The sequence below is a fragment of the Hemicordylus capensis genome, chromosome 4 (genome assembly GCF_027244095.1).
Source record: "Hemicordylus capensis ecotype Gifberg chromosome 4, rHemCap1.1.pri, whole genome shotgun sequence".
Classification (NCBI taxonomy): domain Eukaryota; kingdom Metazoa; phylum Chordata; class Lepidosauria; order Squamata; family Cordylidae; genus Hemicordylus; species Hemicordylus capensis.
In genome coordinates, this window is record NC_069660.1 from 269,855,562 (window position 1) to 269,871,325 (window position 15,764).

The 15,764-nt window shown below is 43.3% G+C and overlaps 1 protein-coding gene across 2 annotated transcripts in view; it reads left to right on the plus strand.

Annotated features, from left to right (window-relative positions):
* Positions 1-363: 363 nt before the first annotated feature.
* The window catches only part of KCNB2 (potassium voltage-gated channel subfamily B member 2), a 260,695-nt gene continuing 245,294 nt past the window's right edge, over positions 364-15,764 (plus strand). The window contains exons 1-2 of one of the 2 annotated variants that reach the window (XM_053249554.1): positions 364-385; positions 977-1,086. The gene's annotated coding sequence lies outside the window, so the exon portion shown is untranslated. Of the gene's footprint in view, positions 386-923; positions 1,087-15,764 lie in introns of those variants that run through there. The other variant, XM_053249553.1, reaches the window with a different exon arrangement.

The following is a 15,764-nucleotide window of genomic DNA, read 5'->3' on the forward strand; positions in this document are numbered from 1 at the left end:
AGCAAGCTCCAGGACCAAACCTGGATTATTGTTGCCTCGAAGTAAACCCAAATTGTTGTGTTCCTTCACTAAATGGTGAAGAAGGAAAGACATTCTACGCAGACTGGGAAGCACTTCCTTCGTGTTATTACTTTACAGGTCTCAGGGCGGGCATGAAAACACTCCTTCCGAAGCGCTAAGGACTTGTTCCAAAATTGACGAACTGTCTCCCAACAGTTCAACGGGAGCGTCGCTAAAGCTGGGCAGAATTCTGCAACCCCCACCCCGCCCCCGCCCCCCAGCAGACCGCACCCCCGTAACTGAACAAAAACCTCCGCAAAGCTTGCGTTTATTTTCGGAATTGTGCAGCCTGTGCTGCCTGGCGCGTATCCGGGGAGGGGAGCGGGTGTGTGTGCTTTGACGCGTGTTTGGCTGTTGGCCGTTTGCAACCTGGGGGGAGAGCAGAGAGCGCGCGTGGAGTTGGGCTGTGTGTGGGGAGAGCGCGCGCGCTTGTGTGTGTTTTGTGTGTCCGCGCGTTCCGTGCTGTGCGGAAACTGCTGCTGTTCGGTTTACACAGCGCATCCACCCGCATCTACACACACACACACACACACAGTGTCACACACCCCAACACTCACCAGCAGCAGGAGAAGCCGCCACCAGCAGCAGCAGCAGCCGCCGCCACATCACATGCGAGCGAGGGGAGATTACGGTGGGGCTGGAGGAGCGTTTCCTTGGCTGCCTCATTCTGCAATCCTCAAGCGCTCGCAGCACTGATTGAGAGGATGGCTTCCCCCTTGCCTTCCCTCCCCCGGCCGCCGCCTCCTCTTCCTCCTCCTCCATCATCCCAGAGGAGATGGTGGTGATTCGGAGTCAGGAATCCAAAGCAGGGGTGGGGTGGGGGGCAATCTTCGGAGAGGAGCGCGCGGGGAGGAGGGGGGAGAGAACACAACCAAAACAAACCTCGCTCGCCTCTACCTCCGCCGTTTGTCAACAGATCATATGCAAAGGAAACCTGAGAGCAACCCCTGAAAGGCAGCAGGGAATCCCGGAGCCTTTGTGCTTCCCCAGCCTGTGTTTATGCTGAACGTGGTTTGTCTGAGCAAGGTAAGTGGAAAGGGGCATTTCTTCTGTACTGTGTGGAATTCTTCAAGGAAGGAAATTGTCGTGAATCATCATTGCTTCATCTCTCGCTCTGAGAGGCAAAAAGGGTTGAAACTGGCATATGAATCCAAGCGGGCTTCGAATTCAGGGCTGTGCCTTAAGATATTATTTATTAGTAAGGGGGCGTGTGTGTGTGTGCGCGCGTGTGTAGGGATTCTCTCTCTTTCTTGTTTAATGCGCAGAAAAGTGCTTCTTGAAGGCAGGGAGGCGGGAGCTTGTTTCTATGCACAGGGCTGGTTTTATGAATAACCACATGCCTCCTGAATGATGCTCTGGATGGATAGGGGTGATTTATAATCTAACGTACACACTGAAACAAATTGTGGCATGCATATTTGTTATGCCTTTGGAGTTGAGAGGAGAATAACCTTTTAGCCTGCAGAGGATTATATTAAAACCATTGCACTTTTCTCTATCCATCCATCCACTGGTTATTGTAACTTAATTGATATAAAAGCGTGAACCAGATATATGGACTAGTTTTTTCCTCTTAAACCACAGTGCATTCTCATTTTTAAAAGGCATCTACTAAAGTGATGTCTCTAGCATCTACTAAAGCAAAGTCTTAAATGTACATTTAAATGCTAGATAGATTCATACATAAGATTAGTTTGTGTAGTAGTATACTTTTTTAAAAAATGATATAGACACACTTTTTGATACCTTTTTATGAAGCATCTTTCATATAAACATATCCGAGATGTCAAGCAGACTGATATATTTAAACACTGGGTACAATTAAGTCCATGTATAGAGCTTATGTACGTACTGTCCATATTTATAGTACCTCTTGGACTTCATTCAAATCAAGTTACATAATGATTAAGATAAAAATAAATTGAGTATTTACAGTTTCTTGGACACTTTAACTTGCTAGCCCAACTCCAGTTGCCACATCACTGGTAATATGAGTAAATATTGTTGCTGGTTCCCCTTCCCTAAAGGCAGCATTAACATTGTCAAGAGGCAGTAGTGTCACTTTGCAAACCAACAGCCATCAAGCCTTTACCACTAAGAGAAAAAGATTTCAGTCAATAATCCCATCCTGTAATGCTGAAAAGCTGCCAGGGTTGGTTTAAAACAAGGAGGATAGCAGCAAAGCTGGGCAGGCTTCTGAAGTGTAAGACTGGCTGGGTACTCAGGAGAGCTTTGCTTCTAAAACAGGCAGACTTTGTCCAAGTTTATCAGCTGCTCAGAGTTCCAACAGAGCTTCATGCAAGTCAATAAGAAAGGTCTGCCCAAAACTCCAGTATAAAAGTGTGGCTCAATCATGTGCCTTCTGGAGCTGGTTTGACCACTCACTGCAAAATCAGACCAAATGGTGATTGTAAGGCTGGTGTGATTAGAACATCATAATTTTTCCTGAATAAAACATATTTTGATCATATTTGCAAAAATAAATCCAGCTTTTCCTTAGACCATTCACCAGCTTTCTCAGCCCCACATGCACTTCAGCTGCCTTGAATGCTTTAAATCAACCCCAGTTCATTTGCCAAGGGTGTTATACCAGTGTTCAGACAACCTGCCCCTGCTTCCTTCGAAGCACTAAAAAGGAAGTCAACATCTTGCCATCCATACCGGGAGAAAAGAATGCTGTATATGATGCTTGTACTTAAAAGTATCTCTCCATTAGCTATAGCATTTAAAACATATTTTGGCTTGATGGTGCATTCATGCTACCTGTCCATTCATTTATTTATGTCTGAATTATTTTTGCATCTTGTGGATTGGCATTCAAAAACACAGAAGAAAAAGTAGATTTCAAAGGAGCCTCTTCTTTGGCTCACTTGTAATGTGCCAAAGAAGAAAAGTAGGAAAGAGTTGACTGTTGAATAGTTTGTTACTTACTTTTCAGCATATTGAGCAATACCATCTTACAAATATTTCAGCCAGGAGCACCTCACTACTTTGTTTTATACTTTCTATATTGGGAAATAAATATTTAGCAAATGATTATATATGTCTTGGTTTAAAATGAAAGCAAAACAGAGAATGAAGCTCAAAAACAAGGGAAGATTTTGGGTGTTGCAGTTGCCGGCTACAAATATCTCTAAGAAGCAGATGTTTAGAACACATTCATTATATCAGACATTTGGAAGAAAAGAGCTTTAGGTTAGGGATCCTGATATTTTAACTCCTGAAATTCAAACTGACTTGCATGTGTACACATAGACAGATATACAAATACTTGCATTTCTAAACTTTAACAGGTCAGGTCCTTAAAAAAACACAATGTCACTCTAATTTAAAGTATTAAATGTCAGTTTCAAATATGATACCTGCATCTGTAATGCTTTGACTTGTTATCTGAATTAAAGGGCCTGATCCTCTCTCCCATGGGACAATAGGAAATTTGCCCTTGATTAGATAGGTCATAGAATCAAAAGTAATCAAGTGGTTTAGAAAGTTACATTTAAGGATCTCTGGTCATCTAAGCAGGAAAAATGGACTGACTGCGTGTAGCATCTGCTGCTGTGATACTTAGAAACTTGAGCAGGAGGGATCCATCAATAATAGTTCAATAAATGAACTATCATCTCTCATTCTCTGTTTGTCTTTTGCAGTATAGGGTAAAATAAATATTATTTCCTTATGACCAATGACTTTTCCATTCAGCATGTGTTTAATATAGTAAGGCAATAATATTAAACTTGTTGCATTTACTTTTAAAATTGTAGAAAACACCTTAAGAGTGCTTTTTGCAGTATTCTGCATTGACTTTTGTTTGTAACTATAACCTATATACAACTAAATAACTACATAAATCTATTGTGTGCAACCTATCTGTAGCTTAAGAGAACTGCAAAATGATTCCTCATGAGCAAAAAAAATATGATGCTATCATGTTTGGAATACTTAAAAGCAAAGTAGGGATGTGTGTGTCATGCGCACATATATATACATGCGCACATGTGACTGATCAGTAAGCGTTCAACTTCTTATAGTTTTTACTTAGAGTAGCTATGAAAAAGCTCGTGTGTGCTTATGATTAGTTCACAGGTTTTCTAATAAACACACTGCCTCATTCACCTAATACATATTAGGGAAAATTAACATGGTGGTGCTTTTTTAATATATTAATGCTTATACAATGTTTTTGTATAAGGTTTTGAGTAGAACTACAGTTCTAATGAAAACTCCTTTTGCTATTTTATGGCTAGGGATGTGCAAAAGGTTTCAATGTCAAAATGCTTTGAACCAAAACAGGCCATTTTGAGTGTTTCGAACTCAAAACAAAACACCCTTTAAATAAAGGGCCTGTTTCAAGCTTGGAGCAAAACAACCCCATTTAGAGTTGAAACGTTTGGAGCGTCATTTTGGAGGCCAGTTTTTCCTTTTCTGATTGGATTTCTGGCACTGGCTTTCGATTGGCTTGCAATCCCCTTGCTTCTTGGTTGGCTTGTTATGCAAATCAAGTATTGTCATGAGCATCTGTGTCTCCATTGGTTGGGGGAAGGGAGGAGGGAGCGGGGAGGCTATATGAGGGAGTTAGAAATGTATTTAAAGAGACTGGGAGGCAGAGAGAGCCCTTATAATTCTTCTCATGGTAAGAGCCTAGAAGCTTTGTTTCTTGTCAGTCCAATGGTCAGTATTATCTGCAGTACACACAGTCATACTTCTCCCAGGTTACAGGCAGGAGTCTCTCCCTCAGCCCTATATCTCGAGATACTAGGGAGGGAAACTACAACCTTCTGCACATAAGCAAACATGCAGTAGGGATGTGCACGGAATTGGCAATGGCCTGTTTGGTGTGTGGGGGGTTACTTTTAAGGGTGCTCTTACCACCCCGTCACATTTCCCCCACCAGCACTGTGATTAAAAATGGTCCTGCGGGGCAGCAGCATACCTCCTTGCCGCCTCGGTGTGCGTTGGACCAGAAGTGCCACGGGATGTGCGCACATGCCACGGACACTTCCAGTCCGATGCACACTGGGGTGGCAAGGAGGTACACTGCCGCCCCACAGGACTGTTGTTAATCACAGCGCCGGCGGGGGAAACGTGGTGGGGTAGGTAAGAGCACCCTTAAAAGTAACCCCCTCCACCATCAAACCACCAGAACTTTGAACAGGTTCGGAGGTCCGTAAAATGGCCTCCGAACCAGTTCGTGCACATCTCTAGCATGCAGATGCTCTTCCCTGCGTGACCCCATCCCCCAGCGGGATATTCTCACATTTCTTCCTGCTCCTTCTGTCCTGTTCAGAGTCTTCAGACAGCTCAGCTCAGAGCTGGGCTGCCCAGGCCATGACTGCTCTGTCCTCGTGTTTCTCTGTGGCAGGCAGGCAGGATGGAAGGAAGGAATGTTTGATATTTGTGGTTTTCTCAGCACTGAGTATAATATGCTGTGCTATTGCTGCTTTAACTATCTGGTTTTGTTTGATCTCAGATTGACAAAGGAACTTGGATGCTTGCCTGCCATGAGCTGTGGTTTGTTCGGTTTGTTTGTTGTGGCAAGAAATGGACAGTGGCAGGTGTGTATGTGTGTAATATTACTTGGTGATTGCTGTGATGAGCTCCATGTCTGGCCTTGAGACTAATTTGTGCTTCACTCACTGCTCTGGTCTGCTCTACAATTTGCATTGCAAGGTGTACTCAGTCAAAATGTGGCTGAAGTTGCTCTAGTTGAGCTTATGGCTATGCTTTCTGCTAAGGGTGCTGCTGTGGCAACTGTTGTGTGTGTGTCTGTGTGTGAGAGAGAGCAACCCGTGCCAGTGATTACTGCAGCACATGCTCTGTGGCTGGAAGTAGATGCTGGGTCAGTGATTCTTTTTTGGCCATCTTTGGACTGTGTTTGAAATGTGTGTTCTGTGTGGGGAGGGACAGATTCTCTTTTACTACATGCTTCTACAGTGTTTTTCAGAGCAGGGTTGCAAAATGTATTGCAAATTGCAATGCAAAACTTGTTTGCGGTCTGTGAGTCCAGCTTGTTCCGGCCATAGGGAACGATGGGGAAACTCAAAACACCCAGTTGTTCCTCGTGGGTTGTACCAGCTCCTAGGGACACCAAAGTGGATAGGGCATGATAGGTGCTACCTACCACCCAACCCACAAAAGAAATGGGCAGATGGGGCAATTTTAAACAAATTTTTAAAATTTCCCCCAAAGTTGTTTGGACAGTTTGTGAGTGGAGGAGCTTAATTTTCAAATCTGATAAAGGATCCCCTCTAGTAAAAGTTGCCAGAACTGCAGCCAATTCTATACAGTTTATTCCAGGTAAAGCCTTAATGAGCTTATTGAGGCTTACTTTCAAGTAACGGCTGTTTGCATAGGATTGCAGCTCGGGGACATATCCCAGAAATGTTTATATGATGAGAAATGGATAAATAAGGCTTGTTTAAAAAAAATAGTATGTATGTGTATATTTGTGAGAAGAAGGGAAGCTAGTGGGCTCTGTGTATGGCCAAATACATTGTGGTTTCTTCAAGCTATATGAAACTTGTGTGTATTCAGGTACTACCTGAAAATAGGTGCTCAAGACTAACCCTGCCAGTTCAGTTGATGATCTTAGCCTAGTCCTGCATGGGGTGGGGAGGAGAGGGCTGAGTTTGGAAGGAGGGGGAGAAATGGAGGCAATGCTGATAGAAGGGATGGAGCTCATGGTGGGAAGAAGAGGCATTGGGACTTAAGGCGGGGGTGTGCTGCTACTTTCCACATTGACACACACAATTTATCAGTCTAAGAGGGCATGCATGATTCCTTTACTCACAGCAAACCAAGGGGCATATTTAGTACTAAATAGCCAGCTGCCAAAGGCTGGTTTGAATGAGGGAGACTTTGGTTGAGACAAGTAAACAACTTTAGACTGGAGAAAATCATGGGCTGGTGATTGACCCTCCACTTTTTTTTACTGAGGGTTGGACCTGCTTACTCTTAGGCCCGCTTACCTCTGTTTACCTCCCCTGCAGCCCTAAGAGGCAGCAGCCACCACTGAGCCAAGAGACTTATAAAGGTCACTCTTAGTCTAAACCTGCTTTCTCTGCTCCTGCCTTTAAACTTGACAGGTACTATCAAGCTGTTGTAGCAGTGCAGGCTATACACATTGTGGAGCTGTGGTTAACTGAATTCCTGCAAAGGATAATAGATTTTGTGGAGTTCAGTCTTCTAAACTGAGGATTTATGGGATTATCTAAGAACTCGTGTAAATAGTTTTCAAGCACATTCTTTTCATGAGGATTGCTTAGGACCTTCCTGGAGAAGAGAGGCTCGTATACTGCGTATCTTCAAAGCTCATGAAAAGGGCTTTGTATCTTGTAAACTTTCAGTTTTGCATCTTGTAAACTTTGATTTTCATGGAGGAGAAAATGTCTGCTTCACTAATGGAGGTGGAAGCATAGTGTCTTGGTAGTAAATTTGAATAGCTTTTGCAACACAGCTGTCAAAAGTGTGTGCATACACACATGTGTACACACACACACGTACACGTAAAATGGCTTGTGATTTGCAAGCATATTAGTGTCTTATGTTGCTGTGAGTCTAGTCTTTTCCTAGCTGTATGAGGTTTCATTCTCCATGCTTTTCAGTGGAAGAGTTTTTCTGGAATTTTTGGGAAAGTAATGGGTTTTTACAGGGCTTTGGGGTTGTTGTTGGGTTGTAGGTTTTTTGGTTTTTTGGGGGTGGTCTGGACAATGTCTGGAACCTACCTGTGGGGGGGCAGGGGGCATGTTTCATCATTTGTGATTTGGTCTGGGAGTTTTGTGTCAATGAGTCAGTCATGCCCAAGCAGCTCTATACATTTGTATGTGCGCACGCGTGTGCACACACACACGCTCTCATACTACTACTACTACTACTACTACTACTACTACTAATAATAATAATTTGATTTCTATACCGCCCTTCCAAAAATGGCTCAGGGCGGTTTACAAAGAGAAATAACAAATAAGATGGCTCCCTGTCCCCAAAGGGCTCACATTCTAAAAAGGAACCTAAGACACACACCAGCAACAGTCACTGGAAGTTCTGTGCTGGGGGTGGAGAGGGCCAGTCACTCTCCCCCTGCTAAATAAAGAGAATCACCATGGTAAAAGGTGCCTCTTTGCCCAGTTGGCAGGGGCAAACTGTCTACTGTTTTTTAGAGACAGAAAAAATGCATAAAAATAGCATTCAGGCTGGAATAACTTTTCCAGTTAAGAGCAAAACACACACTCAGATTATTATTTGAAGAAGACTGGAAGTTTAAATGTCGAATACTCTCTGTATGTGGAACTTTAGCATTTCAGGGAGAAGGCTCTCCTAGAAACCTTGCTCCTGATGTGCTGATTGAGCAGGTAGTTTAAAATAACTGAGAGAAATTTAATTCCATTGCTCTCCACCTGGCAGCCTGACATGGAACTATGTATGCAGCAACAGACAGATCCCATGAGACTGCTGTCTGTGTTCTGTCTCTAAAGTTTCCGTATCAGTTGCCTACACTTTCTAAAGACAATAAACATTTTAACTATCATGCTTTGATTTTTATTAATTGCATTATTATTACTTATTTTCACCTCATTTTTCATACTGCATTATTCATGATACATTGGTTCAAAATGTACTGGAAAGAAAGAGATATTGGGATAAAGCTTCAGCCTTATATCTTGCAACTTTGACCATGTGGGGAAGAGAAAATGTGCCCTGCCTCATAATAGAAGTTAAAATCTTTGTAGACCAGAGGAGTTTTTAGAACAGCTCTGAAGTACAGCTGGAAAAAGTGAAGTCAGTACTCAAAGGGCATGATCCAGCTTCAGTTAAGCACTTCATTGAAGTCAATGGGACTTAAAAGTGCTTAACTGAAGCTGGATTTTTACTATACTGGTTTGTTGTTTTTTGCCGTAGTTATTCTAAAAGAAGAACACCATCACCCAAGCACACTACATAACTTGGATCCAGACTTCCCTTGTAGAAGTTAAAAGCATATCTGGTTGTACAATTTCTTCCCCAGCCGAAATTCAGTTACCAAATTCCAATTTCCAGTTCCCAGCTGAATTCCCAACATCGCAATGCATGCCACTCCAGAGGGACCCCCTGCCCACTGGGGTGGCTTTTGGAGTTCAGGGGGGGATTGCTAAAAGGGAATCACTGACACACACTCCCCTGTTGTGCCATGGAAATGCCTTACACTGCTATCCGGGGGTGGGGGGGTCTGAGGGATCTCTGATTCCAAGCCAACATAAAGAGGATTAGGCTGAAAGTGTTTTATGCAGAGGCAGGTCACTGCATGAATGCGTCCTTCAGTCTTCCAGATAAACCAACACTCTGTTTACTATGTCATCGGGATCCAACTGTTTAGAATAGGAAGAATTTTTGATTCATGTATGTATGTTCAGTGTTTATACATGCTGATATTAGGTATTAGTTATGTGAGGACTAGAAAGCCAGTGATTTGAGTGTTAGGGCTGGCTGGGGAAACACAATTTCATAATCCTACCTGTCTGGCCTTGGAAGAAGGACCAGATGGCACAAGAAAACCAGCTGTTTGTACCTTTGTTTAATGCAATTTCTTTCATGTACAGCTTCATACAGAGAAACTTCGATATGAATGGGACTATACACAGACACAGTCGACAACTGCTTCTGTGATCATGGTGGCTGTATGCTGTCTCTACATGTAAGGTTTTCATAACCATGGGGCAGGGGCCGGAGCACATAGTCAGACCGGTGGGTTGCCTGCCCCCTGGGTGTTCCTTCACATGCGCAAAGTGTGCACGTGACCCAAGCTGCACATCTGATGTCAGACACAAGGGGGGTGGGGTGGGGCCAGTGCTGAAAATGGGGCTGTCACAGCACCAGCAGAGTTTTATTTCCCCTGTTAGTGGTTGGTGGAATTGCTGGAAGGGAGCTCCTTGGACTCAGCACTGAGCCCCCTTGCGTTTGACATTGGGGGAGGGGCCAGTGCCGGGTGGGGGATCCCTCCCTTGAAATGCTGGCAGGAGAGGGGAGGGGAGTGTCTTGCTCTCCCAGCCGTCGAGTGCTTTGCTCACCAGTTGGGTGTGGGAGGGGGCAAGGAGGTGCCCTGGCTAAGGGAGGGAGAGCCTGGGGGGATGCCCAGACCCTTGGGGCTTGGGGACAGTTGTCTCCTCTTGCTCAGTGGTCACTATACCTCTGCCATGGGGCTTCCAAGTATATTTTATTTTATTGTAATACATTTATATTCTGTCTGTCTTCTATCATGGAACTCAAGGCAGTGTACATGGGTTTCACAGTGATCATCTATCTGGATACTGGTGAGACACAGAGCTGCTTAACTACAGCGAGGTGACTTAATGTGGTCTCAGACCATGCCCTGGGACCCAAACCTACTGTTGTAGGTTGCCTCTAGTTAGATGACCTCTTATCCAGTTCTGTCTTAGTCTTAAGCTATGTCCATGATAATACAATCTCCCACGCAAGATAAGGTTGAGGTTGAACAATACCATGACTGAAATTTAAATTGGCTTCCAGTAGAAAGTGATGATGAAAGTTTGATTACACCAAGTCCTCTATATTATGATTTATGCAAAAGAGGTTTTAGTGGCCTTAAGCACCTTTGCTTAAGGATTTCATAATTTTAATTACAATTTTTACTTTAATTGTAAATGTGTTAGTGTGACTGTATTAGCATAGCAAAAGCTGAGACATTTCGACCATACCTCACTTGTAAAGCATAATCAACAACTGTAACAATTACTTTGATGTATTCAAGCAAACTTAAAAGGGGAAACTACAGTAATGAGTTTTGAGATCACAGAGGCATGAATAAAACCCTAATGTGTTCAGCCAATGGCTGCCAAACTCATCAGTTTGAAATCTGGTCACCTTGAAAGTTGTCCCATCTTGAAGGTTTCACCTTTCAAATTTTGTCACTTCTATTTGATTCTCAGACTGTTCTTTAATGGATCAGTATCAAGTTGCTAATTAGATACATTGTAATATGTCTAATATTTTTCCACGCTTGGTCCCAAATATCCATAACTAAATTCAGACAGATAATACATGCAATAAGACCTGGAATGTGTGTATTCATCACCTAAAGACACAAGATCCAAAATGGTGCCACCTCATGTAGGACTCAAAAACACTGGTGAACCCATTCCTGCAAGATTTGCTTCACCACAGATGATCACTAAAATCTGTGACCATTTCAGTTGTGTCTGTTCTTCTTATAATAGGGATCCTGTATCTTGTTCATCTCAGTTGTGTTCCTGATGAAGCATGTATACTGGACTGTCAGTGTGGGTCCCAACACCAATACTCAGTATGGGATAGGGATCTTCATTTGGCCAGGGCCCTTGTCATTTAGAGGATAAGCAGTCTGCCCCTGACTCCAGCCCTGCCCCCTCCAATTTAACAGTGCTTCCTAACTGCACTAGAGAAGGAGCTGTGCAGCCCCCAGGGACATTATTCTGGGTGCCACTGAGGGCTTCTTGGAGAAGGGGCCCCTTACCCAGTGCAATGGCGCAGTTAATTGGGAAGTGTTGCTTGCTTGTTCCACTCATTGCATTGGTACTTCATTGTTCTGTATGTGGGGCCACTGTACTTAGCCTAAGTGGTGGTGTCATTATAAGGGTGAGGAAAGACTGATATTGAGGTCCCTAGAGGAATGAAGCAACAGACACTAGCAATGAGTCATGTGGCTGGATGGGATGAAAGGGGTTCGGCAAAGTTAAAAAGGCATCCTGGGTCATGATTAAGGCTGTCACCTGAATTGACACTTGTGCCCCTTCTTCTGACCAGCTGGTCAGTGCATTGCCTTAGGTATGTGGTTATTCCCAGCTTTTTTGCCTTCAAGACCATGGCCAGAAATGGAGGAAAGGCCTCTTGTACAGGCGTGAACCTGTGCTGTTTCACTGAGATACAGCCCCACACTGTGCCCTCTCAGGTTTGTCTGTGTGGCCATGTGCCCTCTCAGGTTTGTCTGTACTGGGCATGAGGCTAGGGAAGGAAAGGACAGAGTTATTGGAGGACTACTGCCACACTGGTTTGAACACAATACTAGTGATTATGACTAGTAGTCTGTTCCTGTGACTGTGTGGGAGGCAAGAGTTTTAGAACTGCTCCCCTTAGGGCGGCCCTTCCAAGAGGCAAGGTAAGGCAGTTGCCTCAGACAGTAGATTATTGGGGCACTAGTGAGATGGCAAGCTACCCTTCTGTCCTCTACTTTTTAAAAGGATTGAACCACTAGATAGCTCTTGGTGCTGGTCCCTCCAAGCTTGTGGTTTCTTCTCTTCCTGTATCTCTGGATCTCTTCCTTGTACGCATAGCACTCTCCTTTATGAGTTCCCCTCCCTGAGGCATCAAGGTGTCTGTGTTGTTTGGAGTGTCTGGGTGAGGGCATCCTCTTATGCGTACCTCACTCCCACTTGACTGTGGAGCTACCTGGGTGCAGTGGTTGGACTGGCACTCTTTCTTTCCTTGTCTGGCCCTGGCTGTTTGCCTGGTAAAAGGATGACTGCACACAGGTCATTTGGCAGGAGAGTCAAACCCCTGTTTTGAGTGAGCCATGAGGCTGCTGCAGCCCCCAGCACATGCGGTGATGAAGGGGATGTGCCAAGTGGGTACCCATTGGAATATGTCTGTATAGGGGCCATTCAGATGAACAGCTGTCATGCCATAAAGTGATGTGCTGGGAGGACGTCCTGACAGAGACACTCTTAGCACACCTCTGAGCATTGTATTGTGCAAGATGGACCTTGGTGTTTGTACTATAGATATTTGTCATGTTGCTGCTGTCTGCTGTACCATGCTGGCCTGTAGTGAGACAGGGGCTGTGTGTTCTCTTTCTGGCTGCCTGGTTGTTTACTGAATGTGGAATAGTGTGTGCACCAGGTTGTGTGATACCTTGTTCCTGAGGGCAGGACTTAAACCAGTGGGCTGATATAGCAAGGATTTAGGCTAGATATTAGGCAGTATTTCCTAATTGCAAGAGCTGTTTGACAGTGGAACAGTCTGCCTCATGCAGTGGTGGGCTCTCCTTCACTGGAAGCTTTCAAACAGTGCCTGGACTCTGTCAGAGATGCTATAGCGGTTTCCTGCAATGATCAGGAGGTAGGGTTCAAAGACCTCCAAAATTCTATGGTTCTGTTGGGGCATATGGCTTCTGCTGTGCTTTAATTAGTGCTTTCCCTGCATGGCTAATAACATTTTGGTGAGCAAACTCAAAGATTTTGATAGATTTCATGAGAACTCTGCTGTGTGTGTGTCCACATAAGCTTTTGTTTCTACAGCTATTGATGTTATGATGTTACCATTGCATCTGAGCATAGGAGCAGAACTATGCTTGAGTTGCATTAGCCACTAGATATATTAGGACTATAGAACCATGGGTTTCAATGATATTTAAGTATGCCTTTCTCTGGTTGTGTTCTTAAACATTTGTGTCCATTATATGCAACTACTGTACTAAAATCTGTCCATGCTAGATCTTAAGATTTTGCATTGTACCTATATAGCATATTGATATATTTTAGTATACATATGGGCAGTCCTCGGCATAAGAGGGTTGTGATTCTGTAATAGTAGCAGCAGTAACAAAACAGTACTTGTACTAGAGACAGTAAAGGTAATGTGTGCCGTCAAGTTGATTTTGACTCTTGGTGCCCACAGAGCCCTGTGGTTGTCTTTGGTAGAATGCAGGAGAGGTTTACCATTGCCTCCTTCCACACAGTATGAGATGATGCCTTTCAGCATCTTCCTATATCACGGCTGCCCAATATAGGTGTTTCCCATCGTCTGAGAAACATAAAAGACAGTAATCTGTTACAAATCACAGTTATCCTATGTTAAGGGCTCTATAATGATACATCAACCTGAGTATTTATTTGCTGTAATCAAATATTTAAAACCTGAGTTCTGGAAGTAAAGAGTGCTGCACTCTGTACACATTTCTGCTTCTTTTGGGCTAAGGGTGTTCCTTTTTATCCCTCAGAGACCCTATGTATGTGTGACAGGTCAAAATTGCCCAGTGCACACCTTTGGCCATCTCTGCATATCCAGACAGGCAAAGCCACATCTGTGGAATTCCTGCCACCTGCACAGTTATAAGCAGAAGGCCTCTGCCAATTTTAAAAGGTGACCAACTTTGTTTTATATCATTTCTTTTTCATCAAGGTGTTTGGAAAGGGAAAACTCAGCAAATATGGAGTTGGCTGCTTAAGTGAAGCACAAAATCTTCTTTAATTCATTCATAGATTACCATCAATGTATATGGTCCTTTACTGAATAGCATAAGCAAAAATGACAAGGCCTTACAACAAGGAATTTTCAGAATAGTAATTCAGAATTTTCAGAATAGTAATTCAGCCCTAAGCAGGATCTTGGAACATTAGGCCGAAACAAAACAAAAAACCCAGATCCCCCTAAAATGTGTGTTTTAGATCAAATGAGACAGAAACATGTTTTATATTCTGAATAGAATACACTATTCCTTGTTTTCAAAAGAAGAGGCAAGTATTAGAAATGAGTTATGATAGAGAACCAGTTTAGCCAAGCAACAAAAGATCATTCTACAGCTTTACAAAGCATGACTCATTGTTATGACAGCATCTGAAACTAGATTATAGTAAATCAAATAAGTTAAAAGCCTCCACCAACAGAATGAGAAATGCTGCAGAATGACAAATTAGTGAGAAGATTTTTTTTTAAAAAAATCTATAAATGTGAGAAAAGTGTGTTTTCAGATTGTGTGTACATGTGTGGATATTGGCACATATGCGTAATTACAGGCAGGATGGATCTGGTTGCCACTGCATTTTTTCCAGTTCCGTGAACCTAAGTAATATACAGGACTGGCCAAGCTGAGTCTCTCTAGCTGCTGTTGGACTACAACTCCCATCATCCCTTGTAATTAATTTCAACTGTATGTGATGGGAGTTGTGATCCAGCAATAGCTAGAAACACTGTGCTTGACCCACCCCTCTTAGCATCTGGTTTGGTTTCAAAATGAAACAAGAACCAGATAAATTAGTGTAGATGCTAGGAAGCATCCAGATTAAGTTAGTCCTAAGTCTAATTAGAATTGTGTCTCACTTTAGACTTAATTAGACTAAGTCTAATTAAAAATTGTGTCTAACTTTGTTATTGATTTCAGTATGCTTAGATGCAACTAACTAGTTGGATGCTGCAATTACCTCTGTGCATATATAACTGAAGAGTTGGCTTTAAAAAGATTAAATTAGATGAAGTTTTTAAGCAAGCTTGTGAAGAAGCAGAAGATGACGCATAGGGACATAGGAAGCTGCTATATAGTTAGACCATAGGTCCATCTAGCTCAGTATTGTCTACACAGACTGGCAGCAGCTTCCCCAAGGTTGCAGGCAGGAATCTCTCTCAGCCCCATCTTGGAGATGTCAGGGAAGGAACTTGGAACCTTCTGCTCTTCCCAGAGCGGCTCCATCCCCTGAGGAGAATATCTTACAGTGCTCACATATCAAAACTCCCTTTCATATGCAACCAGGGTGGACCCTGCTAAGCTAAGGGGACAAGTCATGCCTGCTACCACAAGACGAATCCACAGTTAATAAAATCTGAAACCTGCCACCAATCGGGAGCAGGGGAGCATTTGAGATACCATCTTACAAACTGAAATAAGTGCAAAATTACGAGTGTAATAATTTACCAGGACAATAATTCATGGGGCCTGTCTATGATCTATATTCATTCTTCCTTCT